At 51.8% G+C, this 12,316-nt stretch overlaps 1 protein-coding gene across 6 annotated transcripts in view; it reads right to left on the bottom strand.

The window, feature by feature from the left end:
* Positions 1-12,316, bottom strand: part of RBFOX3 (RNA binding fox-1 homolog 3) — a 392,450-nt gene that overhangs the window by 108,557 nt on the left and 271,577 nt on the right. For 5 of the 6 annotated variants that reach the window (XM_059147636.1, XM_059147633.1, XM_059147635.1 and 2 more), the window contains one exon: positions 10,326-10,365. The exons of the other annotated variant lie outside the window; for it this stretch is intronic. The gene's annotated coding sequence lies outside the window, so the exon portion shown is untranslated. The remainder of the gene's footprint in view (positions 1-10,325; positions 10,366-12,316) is intronic. 6 annotated transcript variants of the gene reach the window in all.

Here is a 12,316-nt window from a genome sequence, read left to right as displayed (position 1 = left end):
GGCTCCCAGCTCCGCGGGGCGTCTGCTTCTCCCTCCGACCTTCTCCCTTCTCATGCGCTCTCTCTCTCTCTCAAGTCTCTTAAAAAAAATTAAAAATAAAACAAAAAAACCCTCCAAAACTACCATCTGCGGTTCGGAAGAGAACCCTCACGGCAGCCCGACTCTGCCGGTCTCCTGGTTTTGGACTCCAGCCTCTGGAGCTGTGAGGACCACGTGTCTGTGTCTCAGGCTCCCCAGTCCACGGGCTCAGACAGTCCCCCTCACCACACCAAACCTACCACCAGCTGAAACCTTTAAGTCTTCCTTCTCTTACCCCCGTCCATTTAGTATTTTTGGACCCACGAGCAAGATTTTACATGAATTCTGACTAAATGTAGTTAAATTTCAGTGATGCTTCTGGCCAGCAGACCAGGTAATCTATTGCTTAATCCTCTCAGCTCAGATCGACTAGAATCTGACCATCATGCTAGGACAAGCTCACATGAGTCACTAATAAAGATGGCCACTAGGACAGGGTTGAGAGCAGAGCCTGGTGCTGTACCACAGAGGACATCTCGGGAGCCAGCATTCTTGGGAGATGGTCATTCACACAATCCGGAAAGCACCTAACCATAACGTTATCCAGTCCCTGATTAGAAGAGAGGATGGTCAGGCTGGACCTAACTGAGCAGGTGATCTTTATGTCAGTCTGGAGGAGTCGAGGAAAAGAGTCCTAAGGCTCTTCTGGGAGGGGGAGCACCCCAGGCAGAGGACTATCACAGGATGTGCCTGGCTACTCAGAGAATAGGCAAGCTGGGCCATGAGCTGGCGTCACGAGAATGAGGGGGAGCAGTAGGAGAGATGGTCAGAGGAATGATGGGGCCAGATCACATGAGGTCTTACATGGGAGGGTACTGTGAGGACACTGCCTTTCTCCAAGAGAACTGGGAGCCATGGGAGGATTTGAGGGCATAGTCCAACCTGGATTTTAAAAGCATCACCATCACCCCTAGTAGCACACTCCTTAAAAAGATGGGGAGGGCCAGGTGTCTAAGGAGGAACTCCTCAAGATCACCTCCACTCGCCCTGAAGATTTCTTCAGAGCCAGTGCCCATGGAGAAGGGAGGGATGACTTCTTGGCCTGACTAGCAGTCCTCTCTTATCCTTGTGGCTCTGAAGATGCTGGGGCGGGAGGGCGCCGATCTGGCAACGCTCAGACCTGGGCCCCAGTGCCAGCTCTGCGGACTCACTGTGTGGCTTTCAGCAAGTTACTTAGCTTCTCTGAGCCTCCGTTTCTTTTTCGGCGAAGTGAGGATAACAACATCTACCTTTCTGGATAGCGAGGGGACTACAGAGTCAGCAAGGGGAGAGGCCTGGTGCAGAGGGGTGTTCGAGGAACCGTCAGCATGAGAGGCCCCGGCAGGGGGGGATTGGGGACCATGAGACAGGGCAAGGAAAACCCCGACTCTGCCGGGTTGCTGGGGAGGCGCTGGGGCCCGGCTGGCCTTGGGGACCCTCCTTAGCATTCTGGGCAGCGGCCCCCCGCCCGGCCTGCACAGAGCAGCTGTGGAAGCCGCAGAGATTCTGCTCCTGTCCTCATTCTGGGGTCCCCCTTCTTCCCTCTCCCTCCAGCTCATCAGCAAGTGTCAGTGAGCTGGCAGGCCGGACACCCGGCAAAGGGGCCGTGGAGACATCCTGCTGGTTTGGGCAGAGATCACTGCGCTGCAGGCCCAGTGCCAGCGGAGGAAGTCCTGAGAGGCAGAGCTGCGGGGCAAGGGGGTATCTGCAGAGGCCCGGCCGGCCCCCACTTCTTCGAGTGGTTTTCCCTTTGTTCCCACAGACCCACTGGAGGTGGCCCTGTGAGGCAGGAACTAAGGACCCTCCCCCTACCTGCCTGGTGGAATGATTTTTTGCCAGAATGTTGGTCTGGTTGGTTCAGGGTATCCCAAGCACCAATCACGGTGCCCATCGGGGCTCAGGGCACCTGTGCTGGCAGGCCTGTCCCTTCACGGGATGATGGGGGGCGGGGCTGGGTCCCTGCCTGTGATCTGCCCCCTGGGGTGGAGGGGGAGGGGGTGTGGAGAAGTTGACTTAAGGAGTTGGATTTTTTTTTTTAAAGAATTTTGTTTATTTATTTGACAGACAGAAAGAGAGATCACAAGCAGGCAGAGAGGCAGGCAGAGAGAGAGGGGGAAGCAAGCTCCCTGCGGAGCAGAGAGCCCGATGCGGGGCTCGATCTCAGGACCCCGGGATCATGACCTGAGTCAAAGGCAGAGACTTAACCCACTGAGCCTCCCAGGTGCCCCTTAAGGAGTTGACTTAATGATAAATGCTTATGATATAATGTAAAACTTTCCAGAAAGACAGTCTTTCCACTGCTGGGAGTGAGTGTACGGTCACTCCAGGCTCCAGTGTCAGGGGCCTGCCCGCCGCAGTGGGAGGCAGGAGCAGGGGTGTGATGGCTCAGAGGAGAGACGCAAAGTGCCATCAAGACCCTGACCGGCTGGAGGGATGCAGGGGGAGGCCCTGGTGCTCAGGGGAGGGTAGAGGGACCCAGAGGCCCAGTGGGGAGTGGCCAGGTCCTCTACCCTGATTTCTCCTCCCCAGCCATCTTGCTAAGGCCAGTGAGGCCCTCCATTAGAACCACCGCCTTACCAGGGACCTTCACTTCGCTGCATGGTAAGCAGACACAGACCTGATCTTGGCCATCAAAGGAACAAAATCCGCTCTCTTTCGGGACACCCCCCCGCCCCCAGAGACCACCTGCCCTTCCATCAGCCTCAGTGAGGGCCAACAGGAGCACCAGGCATCAGGTGTGGGCAGCCAGGCCAGCCTTCTCCCCATCCAGGGCAGAAAGCCAAGTGCCTGGACCTGGACAGGCCTCTCCCGTGATGACTTCTGTCCTGTGAGGATCACGTCAGGGCCTCACTGTGTCCCCTCTCTCCCCTGGAGAGCGCTCCCTGTCTCCCCCAGGCACATGCCTTGGGCAGAACTGTCCACCCTACAGAAGGTAGGGCGGCTGTGAAGTCAGAAAGAGAGATGTGTGTCGTGCTCTCTGCACCGTGACCTGCCTCCCGCTCCCCGAAACCAGATGATAAATTACTCTGCCCAAGCGGAACACGCCCGGACAAGCCTCCTTTCTAACTGTAATTAATACCCTGGGGAAAACACAGACTCGGGGTTTTTATACTTTTGCACAAACACGCGCGAGTACACAGACTCTGCTTTCTGTTACCCTCCAATCCTCTCTCAAATATTTCATGTCCTGCTTCCTTTGTGGGTAGCACAAAACCACCCAGCTGGATATATCCTGAAAGCAAAGGGAGGCACTGGAGACCCTCTCCAGTCCCTGGGACACAGAACGGGGGAATTTGGGAGCTGACTTTCTCGGCCGTGTTGCTCGTGTGTCTGATACCATATAGCTCCAGCCTCCGCAGAGTCAGAAGGGGCCATGGGTTTGGGTGACCTCTTCGTGGTCAAAATTTGGGGGCATCTCCCCCTACCCTTTTCTTTCTGTCATGGCCGCCTAACTAAGGCACTAGTCCAAACACACATGTGCATACTGATCTGAGAGTTCCAAATATCAGATATTTCTAAAAAGGCTCTATAGTGAGTTCGGAGCCTTGGAGTCCCATGAAACTTGACAGCCAATGACCCCAACCATGGAAATGCTTTCTGGAAGGGGAGGAGAACCGTCATGAGCCAGGAGGGGTGGAGTCCTCTGTGCCCCCATGCTCATCAGTTGGCTTCTTTGGTGTGGCCGGCAGAGGCATCTATGAGAAAGGCTCAGACACCCAAGCTCAAGAAATCCATGCTCGATTACCAGGAAAATCAACTTTGCTCAAGGGACATTCTCAGCCTGGGCAGAAAGAGAAAGCCTGGGCAGCCAGGCTATGGTCTTGCCTCAGTCACTTGCAGTGTGAGCCTGGGCCCATCATCTATCTGCCCATCTGAAGCCTCAGTCTTCCCACCTATAAGATGGACGCTGCAGTGAGGCTCAAATGGGATAACACGTGTTGAATGTGTCTAAGGTCCCAGGACAGATAAAAGTAAGAGTGTGGCTCTGTCCATGCCTAGATCGGCAGAGAAGGTGTGGGAACAGGGTTTCAGAAGAGCTAATGGCCTTGGCCTCAATGGGCCCTCCCCACTGCTTGGTTTCTCCTGTTGGGATGAGGAGGACGCTGTCTGAGGTTCGCTGTGACGCGCATGTACCCAGAGGCATTGGGGCTGCTGGTGGCTCTGGCTTCCCTTCTCTCTGGTTTTCTGACCTCCCCTCCCACTGTTCCACTCCATATTCTTTACCATCAGAATGTTCCTGGGAAGAGAGTCTGCATAGAGCACCCTGTAATCATCTTTCAAGAGCTAAGCCCCTGCCACTGCGGATTCCTCCTCATCGAGGAGAAGGAGGCCAATCTTACGACAGATGAAATAACCGCATTTGTCTCTGTACTCAGACCATGTGCTCCCAGGCCTACAGGCCGCGAATCAGGACTGCAAAGGGGAATGGAGACGAGGGCCAGGAACACACCTGTGTGTCCTCAGGGCTGCCTGTGTGTATGTGGGCAGGGGGTAGGGGGGTCCAGACAACCTCATGGTCACCATACATGACAGGATCTGTGTTTAAGTAAGAAGAAGGTTCCATTTCCAGTCAAGATGGGGAAATAGGGACTGACTTACTTTCCTACCGGCACAACAGGTAAGAGCAAACAACTCAGTAATGGTTTTTTTTTTTTTTTTAAGATTTTATTTATTTATTTGACAGACAGAGATCACAAGTAGGCAGAGAGACAGGCAGAGAGAGAGAGGGAAGTAGGCTCCCTGCTGAGCAGAGAGCCCAATGCGGGCCTGGATCCCAGGACCCTGGGATCATGACCTGAGCCGAAGGCAGAGGCTTTAACCCACTGAGCCACTCAGGCACCCTCGGTAATGGTTTTCAAGACACGGGACAGAAGACAAGGAAGCACAGGGATCCTTGAGAGCGGGAAACCATGGAGGGGAGCTCCCATGGCTCACAGTGTATAAAGCTTCCAGGCCAAGGTGCAGGGGCCCCAAGTTGTGCCTGGTGAGCTCCCTGAGCTGAGGAGTCAGATCTTAGAGTCTGGGGATCCCAGGTGGATGGACTTGTACAACAGAGCGCTGGAGAGGAGAGAGCTGGACGGAGGGAGACCCTGGAGAACCGTGGAGGGTCCCCAGGAGTATTCAGCTGAGTCCTGACCATCGTGTACTGGAGGAAAAGCCCGAGGCTCAGGAAAGAACCCCATGAAAGGATGATGGGAAGCAGTGCTCATGCCCATGGGACCAGAAAAGTGAGTGTCCCCAACTGCCTGACTAGAACCCTTCACAGTTCACGGAGCAATGGACAGAGTGCTCAGAGGGCCTTGCCTTGGTAGTGGGATTGTTTGACCCAGATTAACCATCGCTCAGGCCAATCTGGCAAATCTTTGAAGTAAGATCTGAGAGAAAGGGATCGAACTGTATCCAAGTAATTTAACCATGTCCCAGCACAAAGCACAAGAAGATTTACAGGAATAAAAAATAGCCAGCACCCCAACATGGTAGAATGTACAGTGTCTAGCTTCCAATCAAAGATTACCAGGCATGCAAGACATAAGGAGAAAAATCAATCACTTGAAACTGACCCGGAACTGACACACATGTTAGAATTAGCAGAAAAGGATGTTGAAAACAATTAGAACTATATTCCACGTATTCCAGAAATTAAGTAGAGACATGTGAGATATTTTTTTAAAAAGTGCAAATTGAACTTGTAGAGATATAAACTAGTACATCTGAGGTGAAAAAAATACATTAGATGAAATTAATGGCAGATTAAACACTGTAGAAGAAAATATTAGAAGGAGCCAGAAAACACATGTTGTGCAGAGTAACAAAGAAGGCAATGACAGCAGGCTTGGAGATCACGGGAGCCAGGAAGGCCCGGAAACTTTGTAGCACTGAGAGAAAAAGCACCTGTCAGCCCAGACCTCTACACCCTGCAAAACTGTCTTCTAAAACAAAGTTGAAATAATGACTTTTTCAGACGTACAAAAACTGCAAGAATTCATCACCAGTAGGCTGGTGCTGTAAGAAATACTGAAGGGAGTCCTTTAGATAGAAGGGACAGGATGCCCGATGGAAATATGGATCCACACAAAGGAATGGAGACTACCAGAAGCGGGAATTGTATGGATAAACAAAGGAGTTTTTTTTTTCTTAGTACTTAAGTCTCTTCAAAATCCGACTACCTAAACAAACAAAAATAACACTGCGTTGTAAGGTTTATAACATAGGTACATAAGGCCAGGAGGGAGGCACGGAAGAATGTTTATACTGCATATGAAGTGCACTGACATCATTTGAAGGTCGACTGTAACCGGCTTAAATACCACATAAACTCCAAAGCAACCATCAACTTAAAAAAAAAAAAAAAAAGGAGCTGTAACTAGTAAGTCAAGGATGGAAATAAAATGGAATACAACAATTTTAAATACTCAATTCAAAAGAAAGCCCCCCACCAAAAAAGAAAAAGGATATAAAAAAAATAGGAAAAAAATAGTGAGTTATAGATTTGCTTCAAGATCAAAAATCAACCAATCTAATTCATCAAATTAACAAAGTAAAAAACAAAAGGCACCTGATCATTTTACTTGACTCAAGAAAAGAACTGAACAAAATGCTACATCCATTCTTAATAAAAGCCAGTAAAAACTCCCAGCACACTGGCAACAGATGAGGGATGGAGAGGAATCTATGGGAAACCTACAGCGAACATCGTAATTAATGGTCAAGGAACTACTTTCCCTTTACTACCAGGACCAAAACGAGGACATCCGCTCTCACAACACTTCTATTCCACAGTGTGCTGAAGGTTCTAGCTAGTGGACCAAGGCAACAAAAAGGAATGAATGACATCCAGATTGGAGAGGAAAAGGAAAACTGCTCACAAAGAACATGATCGTCTGCAGAAAATGTGATGAAATCTTTAAAAAGCTACTAGAACTAGTGGGTAAGTTTGGTAAAGATGCAGGATGTAAAATCAATATATAAAAATTAAAAAAATTTTTTCAATACATAAGAAATTGAAGGAAAATACCATTTAAAGGGGTATACAAATAAAAAATACTCAGGGTAAGTCTGACAAAAGATGTGCAAGACCCATATGCTAAAAAGTATAAAACTTAAATAAATGGAGACTCGTAACTTGTTTATGAGGCAGAAAAGACTCAGTATTATTAAGATATCAATGATCATCCAATGGATCTACAGATTCAGTGCAATCCTGATCAAGATCCATGTAGGCTTCCCCCTCCCGCCCACAATTTACATGCCGATCCCAAAATTCATACAGAAATTTAAGGGGCCTGGGCACCTGGGCAGCTTAGCCAGTTAGGTGGCTAAACATCTGGTCACACTCAGGTCGCAATCCCAGGGTCCTGGGACTGAGCCCCACACTGGGCTCCCTTCTCCCTCTCCCTCTGTACCTCTCCCCCTGCTCATGCTCTCTCTCACTCTGCTCTCTCAAATAAATAAATTAATAAATAAAATCTTTAAAAAATGGAATTCTAAGGGGCCTAGAATAGCTGTTTCTTGTTTTCTTGAAAAACAAGAACCAAATTGGAGGGTTAACATTACCTGATTTCAAAACTGATTGTCATAAAGTTATGACAATCACGAGAGTGGGGCAGGATGTCAAAACAGACTATATACAGATCAGTGGAACCAAGTCCAGAAGTGGGCCCACGCTTAAACGACCGCTGATTTTTGTGAAGGCAATTCAAAGGAGAAAAGGAGTCTTTCTAACAAATAAAATTGAAATCAACACATGGATCCAGATCAGAAAAACGAACTTCAATCCATACCTTGTACCATACATAAGAAGGAACTCAAGACAAAGCAGAGACTGATACGTAAAATCTAACACATATTCAAGGTCTAAAGAAAGTACCAGAGGAGAAAATCTTTGTGATCTTGGATCAGACTAAGGTTTATTAGATTCATCAGAAATACGATCTCTAAAGAACAAAGGGATAAACTGGAATTTATCCAAATTTAAAACATTAGCTCTTTAAAAGACACTGTTACAAGAGCGGAAAGACAGATGAATTAGGAGGAAACGTACCTATGAGGGACTTGTACCCAGAGCATGTACCTATAAGGGACTTGTACTCAGTATACATAAAGCACTCCCCAGAACCTACAGTAAGAGGACAAACACCCAATAAAAAAAACAGGCAACAGTTTGAGCCGACGCTTCACCAAAGATGATGGATGTCAACCCCACGGGGAAACACAAACTAGACCACAATGCGATACCACCCCGTGCCCATCGTAACGGCAAAACTCCCCGCAGCCAACACCACCGAGGACTGGAAAGGATGTAGAACAGCGACCCCCACACATGGCCGGCAGCCCTGTGAAATGGTAGAACCACTTTGGAAAACAGTTTGACATTCGCTTTACGCTCACCCGAAAAATCCAGCCATCCCGCTGGGTGGGCGTTCTACCCAAGAGAGAAGGGGCACGTGTCTGGGCAAAGACTTGTGCAGGAGTGCGCTTGGCTGTGTTCCGTGGAACGACCATAAGCGGGAAATGACCCCAGCATCGTTCCAGGGGCAATGGAGGAGTACCCCGTGGTGTCTCGGGAGCACGGAACACTAGCCGGCAATGAAAAGGCGTGGACCGTTCACGCGCACCGTGACCTGGGTGAGCCTGTGACCCGGGTGAGTCTCAGAGGGCTCATGCTGAGAGCGAGAAGCCCAGCAACCAATGAGAGCCCGTACGGTGTGATGTTAATGGGGATGAGAATATAGACCGTTCTAGAATGACAAAACGCAGGTAAGTGTTTGCCTGGAAGGGTCCTGGAGGGCACAGGCGAAGAGACGAAGGTGCCCGAGGAAACTTCTGGGGGTGATGGGCACGCCCAGTATCTGGACTGTAACGACGACGTCGCAGGCATAAACACACAACTGCACACTCCATAATATGCATAATCGACGGTGCGCACCTCGGTAAAGTCGTTGAGAAAACAAATGTGCAAAAACCTGAGTTTGCAAGCCAGAAAAAGCACCGCAACATTCCTTAGAGGGTGATGCCTTAACCTAAGACAGATTCACCTGAGGCCTCCTTTGGTCGCGTCCCCATAAAATAAGACTCCGGTTACAAAACGGCCCATCAGGAAGGCTGCGTTGCAAGGACAGACCTCGTTGGTGAGCGCTGGGGCCAACGCGGTGCCCTCTTTTCATCTCCCCCCACTCAGAACCGCTTAGAACACGGACAGAGAAAGGACGGCCACTCCCAGGGGACCCTGTCATGCCCAAGGGGAGGAGCCCTGAGCTCTGCCTCACTGTCCCCATCCCACCAGCGAGCGGAGCCAGAGCTGCCCCCTGCACCACCCCGTGAGGCCCCACCGTGACCGACCTCCTGGACAGAACTCCCTAGCCACTTGGACAGTGCCCGCTTCGGAGGCACGGGTATATTCAGGGCAAAAAACAGTACAAAAGAGATCAGCAAAAGAAATCTCTGGTGTTTGGCTCAGGAGGAAGTCAGACTCTGCCACCTGACAGCTTTACGTTGCGTGTCTGATCTGTGGACAAGGCTTGGCTGTCCTTGGGCACCAGGCCCGAGACCCGGGGGCCCTGGAGGGGAATCTGGTGGGGGGCCCAGGGTCACGAATACATAGCAAACCTGCATTTCCTCATTTGTTCACAACAAACATACGTTAAGCTATGATAAAATTCTCCTGCAAAGTAAAATTTTGCAAGCGTATTTACAGAGGGGATTGGCTGCAGGCCAGTGACGGGAGGCGTGGCTGTGAGGAGCCTGCAGACCCAGGCCTGGGGTCGGGAGGGTTTCATGGGGAGACGGAGGCCCATTCCGCAGCTCCCTCCCCAAGGAGACCGGGCCAGGAGGGGACACTCACCACCCCAGGTTCCGAAGGTCTCACGGTCCAGGGACAGGCGCGTGAGCACTGAGTGGGGTTGGTGGGGGGAGGGACTGCCTCTCTGGCTGGTGGGAGCTCCTGAGCCATGTCACCCATCAACACACTCCCGTCCACTCATGTCCCTTCTGGTGCCTCTGGCCCCCACTCCTGCCTTCCTGGCACAGATGGGGCTGGTGCTTCGGGGGACGAGAGAGGTCACGGACGAGGCGCTGACCAAGACAAACCCTCCATCCTCTGCCCCCCCATGCCCCCACGCACCCCACCCCCCCGCCTCCCCCAAGTGAGCCGGAAGCCCCAGAAAGCCCCAGAAAGCCCCAGCATTCAGCGTCAGCAGCTCCCAACATGTTCTACATGCGCACATCTGTCAAAAAATATTCAGGAGAAAAGAAAGAGAAAGTCTTTATACCTTTTATTCAGCCAATTTTCCCCGAGGCACTGTGGGCGCTCTAAGAAAAGAAGGAGAGAGAGAGAGAGAATTACCATCAGTGCGGCCACCGCGCACCCGACCGCCGACTGCTGTTTGCTCGCTGATGGGTCAGGTCTGGAGGAGGAGGGGGCGCAGGAGCCGAGGAGACCCGCCGGGGAAGCCGGGCCGCGTCGGCCCCGGGAGCGCGGCTGGGAGCCCACGTTCCGTTTAGCAAAGACAGAGGACCACAGAACACCGTGGGCCCGTGGCCCAGTCTCCTAACACATCGTCTCTGAAACGGGCATATTCTGTTTTCTCTCTTCCGTGGGCCCCACACTTGGAGTGACCCCCTTCTCCGTCTTCTTCCCCAACCCCCCTGGTTTGGAGGTTACCCACACATGGAGACTCTGCCCACTAGGAATGGTGGCATTTAACCCCAAACTGAGCCCCCCGTCACTCCGCACAGATCTATCCTGCTCCCCGGGGGTCACGTCACGCTGCGTGGAGTCACGGCGTGTAGACCGAATTCAACACTCGTCAACACGTGACACGAAGAAAAGCGGATGGGCTGCTGTGGCTTGGAGAGTAGACAATGCCACAACCCACAGACACAACATTTCCTGCCCTTTCCCGCCAGGGCCCTTCAGAGACTGGAAACGAGGCGTGGGCGTCTGCGCTCCTCATGGACTTCATTTTTCCTTATTTATGTTAATAATGTTTCAGAATTTTTAAGATTTTTATTTTTAAGTGACTTCTACACCCAGTGTGGGGCTCGAACTTACAGCCTCGAGATCGAGAGTCAGTTGCGTGCTCCACCAGCTAAGCCCGCCAGTGCCCCGACGTTTTGTAGCTTTATGTGTTCGTATTGCGCACGTCTTTTCAAATGGTGACAAAACACTTAGAAAAGTTACCACTTTAACCACTGTCAAGTGTACAATTCAGTGGCATTAAGTCCGTTCACACTGCTGTGCAACCACTATCTGTTTCTAGAACTTTCCATCACCCCAAGAGAAAACTGCACACTCATTAAGGAGCGCCTCCCCTCTCCCTCTCCCCACTGTGTGTTTTAAACTCATCATAAACACGATAAAAGCAAGCGAAAAGCCTCTGGAATCCAAGGCCAATCAGACTGGGCCTCTTCCTCGAGGCGGAGAAACATCATGGTGGTCACCATCATCAGCGTCGTCGCTAAGAGCTGGTCCCGCTGTCACGGGCTCTGCACATTCTGGGCGTCTGGCCCTTGACAGCTGTTGCCGCATTCGGCCCTGGGAACCCTCAGGAGCGTGAGCTAACTTCTGCCCCCCTTTCCCAGATGAGAAAACGATTTGGCTAAGCAGTGGCGTTCCCCCCCCCCCCCCCACCGTTGCAGGGGCAGCTGGTTCCCTGGCAGGTCCCCAGGCGCCCCCTGCACTCCCTGTGACCCGCTGATGGACGGTGCCCTTCTCCATGGGAAAGGAGCATTTAGTGGCCCTGAGCCGGCCCTGCGTGCCGCTGGAGTCTGTGTGAATCAAGGTGGTGGCATTTCCTGGACAATCTCCCCCCCCGCCCCCCCCGTGCTCCCCAAGGGGCCCCCAGGAAGCAGCAGAGCGGGCCACGGCGTGGGGCGATCTTTCACGCCCCCTCGTCGAGGCGCCTGCCGCAGCCTGTTTTTTGGTCGGCATTTTCTCTCTCCGGCCAAGTGGCAAGCGCAGCTCCTGGCGCGCATCCAGCCGCGGCTCCCAGAGCCGCCGTGGGGAGGGGCGGGCGGCCGTGGAAGGCGCCGCCGGATGGGGAAGGCGTCTTCGCAAAACGAGATGGATTGAATCAATCAACTCGCATAACTGCCGCCTCCAGTTGATTTGGGGGTTTTCTTATTGTTGACTTTCTTCTTGGTCTTCGAAAGTGAGTTTTCCTCCCAATTCAATTCAATTTAGTTCCATTTAATTCAATCCATCCAGCCCCGGTGAGCGAACCGCCCAGAGTGCGCGGCTCAGGAGTCCGCTCCTCGGGGC

The sequence above is a fragment of the Mustela lutreola genome, chromosome 15 (genome assembly GCF_030435805.1).
Source record: "Mustela lutreola isolate mMusLut2 chromosome 15, mMusLut2.pri, whole genome shotgun sequence".
Classification (NCBI taxonomy): Eukaryota; Metazoa; Chordata; class Mammalia; order Carnivora; family Mustelidae; genus Mustela; species Mustela lutreola.
This window is presented reverse-complemented; position numbering and strand designations above follow the sequence as displayed.